This window comes from Pagrus major, chromosome 6 (assembly GCF_040436345.1).
Source record: "Pagrus major chromosome 6, Pma_NU_1.0".
Classification (NCBI taxonomy): domain Eukaryota; kingdom Metazoa; phylum Chordata; class Actinopteri; order Spariformes; family Sparidae; genus Pagrus; species Pagrus major.
In genome coordinates, this window is record NC_133220.1 from 31715511 (window position 1) to 31722009 (window position 6499).

Here is a 6499-nt window from a genome sequence, read left to right on the forward strand (position 1 = left end):
AAACCTCGAAGACAAATGGGTACACTCAAATGTCTCCATATTAAATCAACCCGACTGGTGTCAACCTTACCAGAAGGCGATTTCAAATGTGGACACTGCACAATACCACCTCACAACTAAGTGTTTTTCTTTTGACCACCCTGTATCAAGAAATGAGGAAAAAAATGCAGCACAATTTCCTGTACAACCACCGGAGGCATCTATCTCATTAAGTGTCTTCGGGGTAAAGTATGGTCTATATTCCAGCATGCTTTCAAAGATTAAGATGGCAGAACATCGTCACACTATTCAACTGTAAGCAAAGACAGCCCAGTCCCCCACCCCAACCTCAGCCTGGCATACTACTATTAATACATGTATTCAGATTCAAATTTACAGACAAGGAGGCAACTTAAAGGGTAACTCCATCAATTTTAACTGATGCTTACATTACCCACAATGCAATTTAGCCACTGAGTGACATCACTGGAGGCAATTTATCAGATTAAATTCAGCTTCCTCTGGAGCCACAAACGGCTTTATGCTACTTGTTTTCACATACTGTATGCAGTAGTGCTCCCCAAGACCTATAAACACACTTTATTGTGTAGAATTGTTGGAGTTACCCTTTGAAAGGAACCCTGAATTACTGAATTAGAGTCTCTCAGACCTTTGGACCTGGATCGTCCTATAAAACATAACTTACCAAATCTACTGCCAAGTTTCCAAATAGACCTTCTACATTTAACCTGTGTGTTTTAAAAGGTTTTTTATTTACTATGTATAGTACTGAAAGTGAAGTAATGAGAAATGCTCTCCTTGGTGTGAGGTGTAACACTAACAGTAAGAGAGGTTAGTCTGAGGAATAGTATGACATCAATATCTAAAATCTAAGTACTAGGTGGAGGATTAATAAGCAAAACACAAGTGTAATATTTAGACAACATCCGAGTGCATTTATTCAACATAAAAAAAAAGGAACACTTCTCTCAATAAGTGCTTATTCACCTCTATGTTATGCTTTGACAAAATGGTAAAATAAAATACAGTGAACCAGGTTCAAGTGAAATTAAATGTACCTCTGTTTACCCAGAGCTCTCCAAGATCACAATAAAAAATAAAACAAAATACCTCAATTGTCCAAATGTAAATTACTGTACCCGGGCACTTAAGATAACTAACTTAAATAAAATCACCTCCACTGTAAAGTGGGATCTTCCTCATAAAAGAAAATTGTTTCTTCAAGTTCAGTTTAGTCCAGTCAAAAGTTTTTAATCACTTTGTCTCCTTTGAGGTTAGTTCAGTCTCTGTTCAGTTAGGTAGGGGCCCCTTTTTCTTTTGTTTTGTCGAATCTTATCTGGAATCCAATCTTGTTTTTTTCCCACCTTCCTCCTTCTTCCTCATTTCTACCGCTGATTTTTAGACCCATTGGTGAGCACTATGCGCCACCTTGTGGAGGTTCATACGCTACTACATACAAAATCACAACACTTCAAATCAATATACTATTATGTTAAATTTATGGGGGCTACAGAGGGATTATACATATTGAATGATTTCGACAGCTGTTTAATTGTGGGCTGTGCGCACTCTGACAGACACATCAACCTTTTTTAACAAATCTATCAATGCATGGGGGAAAAATGTGTGTGGGACTGTACTCTGTTCTGCTCTAAACATTACCACTATGTTCAGTATCCTATACTGACCAACAACTGTCTCATCCTTTCATGTATATTCTTTTGATTTTAATTTATTTTTCTTTGAATCTGAGGAGAAAGAAAAAAAGAAAAAAATAACATGCAGCTCCAGTACAATGAGAGAGAGAGAGAGAGAGAGAGAGAGAGAGAGAGAGTTGATGATGTGTGATGGGGAGTGTCTGGGCGCTCCAGGTTCAATATAAACTGACACAACACAACAAAAATAACAAATCAATACACATTGTACACGATACATATATGTACTTGAAATGATGACAAAGCAAACATTTGCAGCTTTTTTTAATATGGGTATTAAAAATTGTCCAATTAGGTTTGCACTAATTGGACAATTTTTAATACCCATATGTATTATTTATTGTTTGTAAATAAAAATACCAAACTGTTTATACTTACACTGTTCATATTATAAATACTATGTCATATTGTAAATACCAAGTTCATATTGTAAATACTATGTATATATGAGTTAATTCTATTTCTTATCTCTTATCTCTTATTATATTGTTTATTTTTTACTTTTTATTATTGTTTAAGTGTGATACTGTCCTTTGGCTGCTGTGACTAAGAAATTTCCCCATTTGCGGGACAAATAAAGGAATTCTGATTCTTATTCTGATTCTGATTAAAGCGGTCATTAACTTATTGTAGCAGCATATTGCCCTTTTTAGAACAACTATGAATTTTAATCAACACAAAAAATATGAATTTAAACAATATCTGAGTTATACTCACAGACAAATCTTTCCCAAGGCTGTAACATAAAGAAAATGCTGCACACACTGTAGGCTGCTAGCTCATCAACTGAGCACATGGTGAGAAAATGAAACTTAAGAGCATTAACTATACCAAAAACTACCAGCAGGTGACGATAAACAGTTGAGGGATGAGCACACTCCCCGCCTCCGTTGTTTTGTCTATTTGAATAATCCGGAGGTAATTAATCAAATTCGACTGGACAAGTTTAACTTGTATCAATTCTAATCAATTTCAGATCAATTTATTCAATCTCATAAATGAAGTAGTGACTTCTACACAGATCCATCGGTTCTCCACATTAAAAACAAACCTGCACAGACAACGACATAAGGTTAAATATGTTTATTGACTAAATAATTCAGATTAAATAAATGAAATGGCAATTTAAATGAATAACAACAGGTAACAGGAAATATGGAATAACTAAGTAATGGGTCCTCCTTGAACCGACACCTTACCGTGATGGAGGCGTTTGAGCACCTGAATGATAATCCCTTCAGACTGTGCACTCTGTTGTCCGGGGCTTAATGCCCCTGGTAGGGTCTCCCAAGGCAAACAGGTCCTAGGTGACAGGTCAGACTAAGAGCGGTTCCAAAGCCCCCTATGACAGACATTACATCAAGGAAGTTTACGTCGCCCGGAATGGCGTCACCGGGGCCCCACCCTGGAGCCAGGCCCGGGGTTGGGGCTCGCAGGCGAGCGCCTGGTGGCCGGGTCTTTGCCCATGGGACCCGGCCGGGCACAGCCCAAAGGAGCAACGTGGGCCCGCCCTCCAGTAGGCCCACCACCCGCAGGAGGGTTCAGAAGGGGCTGGTGCGGTACGATTTGGGTGGCTGTCCTGTCCCAATCCCCAGACGGTGACTCTAGCCATGGGGACATGGAATGTCAACTCGCTGAGGGGGAAAGAGCCTGAACTGGTGCGGGAGGTTGAGCGCTACCGGCTCGAGATAGTCGGGCTCGCCTCCACGCACAGTCTGGGCACTGGAACCCAACTCCTTGAGAGAGGCTGGACTCTCTTCTACTCTGGAGTTGCCCGCGGTGAGAGGCGACGAGCCGGTGTGGGCTTGCTCATAGCTCCCCAGCTCAGCCGCCATGTGTTGGAGTTTTCCCCGGTGAACGAGAGGGTCGTTTCCCTGCGCCTTCGGGTCGGGGATAGGTCTCTCACTGTTGTTTCGGCCTACGGGCCAAACGGCAGTGCAGAGTACCCGGCCTTCTTGGAGTCCCTGGGAGGAGTACTGGAGAGTGCTCCAATTGGGGACTCCATCGTTCTGCTGGGGGACTTCAACGCTCACGTGGGCGGCGACAGTGTTACCTGGAGGGGTGTGACTGGGAGGAACGGCCTCCCCGATCTGAACCCGAGTGGTGTTCTGTTGTTGGACTTCTGTGCTAGCCACAGTTTGTCCATAACGAACACCATGTTCAAGCATAAGGGTGTTCATCAGTGCACGTGGCACCAGGACACCCTAGGCAGGAGGTCAATGATCGACTTTGTGGTCGTGTCATCTGACCTCCGGCCGTATGTCTTGGACACTCGGGTGAAGAGTGGGGCTGAGCTGTCAACTGATCACCACCTGGTGGTGAGTTGGATCCGTTAGCAGGGGAGGAAGCTGGACAGACTTGGCAGACCCAAACGTACTGTGAGGGTCTGCTGGGAACGTCTGGTGGAACCCTCTGTCGGGGAGGTCTTCAACTCCCACCTCCGGGAGAGCTTTGACCAGATCCCGAGGGAGGCTGGGGACATTGGCTGTGTCCAAATTCAGGGGCTGCAGCCTTCAAGGCCGCGGCCTTAGCGGTCCACGAAGGCCGCGGCCTTCGGAGAGACCTTGAAGGCTACATCCACCGTTGTTAAATGGGACGGTCTAGCCTTCGGAGTATTTCCTGGTTGCGTCACCAGGTGTTCATGCATTAAAGTCTGTTTTGGTTCAAATCTATCAAACGTGTACATTTATTTGTGTGTGTACAATGTGTCAAATCTGAATTGAATTATCAACATTACAAAATAAACATGAACCCATTGGTGAATAACAACTATGTTTACCATAGCATTACCAGCTTCACGTATTTTAACTGAAAGTTAAACTTTGGAGGTTTTATAGTCTCTTGAAGTTTAACATATCTGGCGTTGGATGTTCAAATGAGTAATAACCGAGTATAAACCCATTACTTAAATTTAAATGTCATGTCTGCGCCACTTGATGTCGCCATTTTCTCTTGCTTCCTCTTCTGTTTCGGGACTGAGCAGCGGTGCGCAAAGGATCTTGGGATATGTGAGGCCGCGAAGGATAGTAGCGGTGCGTCCTCCTAAACGAGGGTGGGGAAGGCTGCATTTGTGGGCTGCATGTGGCGCAGCCTTCGAATTTGGACAGCCTTCGCGCAGCGTTGTGACGTAATTGGCCTTCAAATGCGCCCTTCCTGGGCTGCAGCCCCTGAATTTGGACACGGCCATTGAGTCCGAATGGGCCTTGTTCTCCGCTTCCATTGTTGACGCGGCTGTTCGAAGCTGTGGCCGTAAGGTCTCCGGTGCCTGTCGTGGCGGCAATCCCCGAACCCGGTGGTGGACACCGACAGTAAGGGATGCTGTCAAGCTGAAGAAGGAGTCCTATCGAGCCTGGTTGGCTCGGGGGACTCCTGAGGCAGCTGACGGGTACCGGCAGGCCAAGCGTGCTGCAGCACAGGAGGTCGCGGAAGCAAAGGCTCGGGTCTGGGAAAAGTTTGGGGAGGCCATGGAGGAGGACTACCAGTCGCCTCAAGGAAATTCTGGCAAACCATCCGGCGCCTTAGAAAGGGGAAGCAGCCCTCCACCAACACTGTTTACAGTGGAGGTGGGGAGCTGTTGACCTCGACTGGGGATATCGTCGGGCGGTGGAGGGAATACTTGTCCCACTGACACGCGTTCCATAGAGGAAGCAGAGGCTGGGGACTCGGAGGTTGATCCATTCATCACCCAAGCCGAAGTCACCGAGGTAGTCCGGAAGCTGCCCGGTGGCAAAGCACCGGGGGTGGATGAGATCCACCCTGAGTACCTCAAGTCTCTGGATGTTGTGGGGCTGTCTTGGCTGACACGTCTCTGCAACATTGCGTGGCAGTCGGGGACAGTGCCTCTGGACTGGCAGACCGGGGTGGTGGTCCCTCTATTCAAAAAGGGGGACCGGAGGGTGTGTTCCAACTATCGGGGGATCACACTCCTCAGCCTCCCTGGTAAAGTCTATTCCAGGGTACTGGAAAGGAGAATTCAGCTGATAGTCGAACCTCGGATTCAGGAGGAACAATGCGGTTTTCGTCCTGGCCGTGGAACACTGGACCAGCTCTATACCCGCCGCAGGGTGCTGGAGGGTTCATGGGATTTTGCCCATGGAGAAGGCATTCGACCATGTCCCTCGTGGCATTCTGTGGGAGGTGCTTCGGGAGTACGGGGTCGGGGGCCCTCTGCTAAGGGCTGTACGGTCCCTGTATGACTGGAGCAGGAGCTTGGTTCGCATTGCCGGCAGTAAGTCAGACCTGTTTCCGGTACATGTTGGACTCCGGCAGGGCTGCCCTTTGTCACCGGTTCTGTTCATTATTTTTATGGACAGAATTTCTAGGCGCAGTCATGGGCCGGAGGGGATCTGGTTCGGGAGCCACTGGATTTCATCCCTGCTTTTCGCAGATGATGTTGTCTTGTTGGCTTCTTCGAGCCGGGACCTCCAGCATGTCCTGGGGCGGTTTGCAGCCGAGTGTGAAGCAGCTGGGATGAGAATCAGCACCTCCAAGTCTGAGGCCATGGTTCTCAACCGGAAAAAGGTGGCTTGTCCCCTCCGGGTTGGGGGAGAGTTCCTCCCTCAAGTGGAGGAGTTCAAGTATCTCGGGGTCTTGTTCACGAGTGAAGGAAGGATGGAGCGCAAGATTGACACGCAGATCGGTGCGGCGGCTGCAGTAATGCGGTCGTTATATCGGTCTGTTGTGGTGAAGAGAGAGCTGAGCCGAAAGGCAAAGCTCTCGATTTACCGGTCAATCTACGTTCCTACCCTCACCTATGGTCTTGAACTTTGGGTCGTGACCGAAAG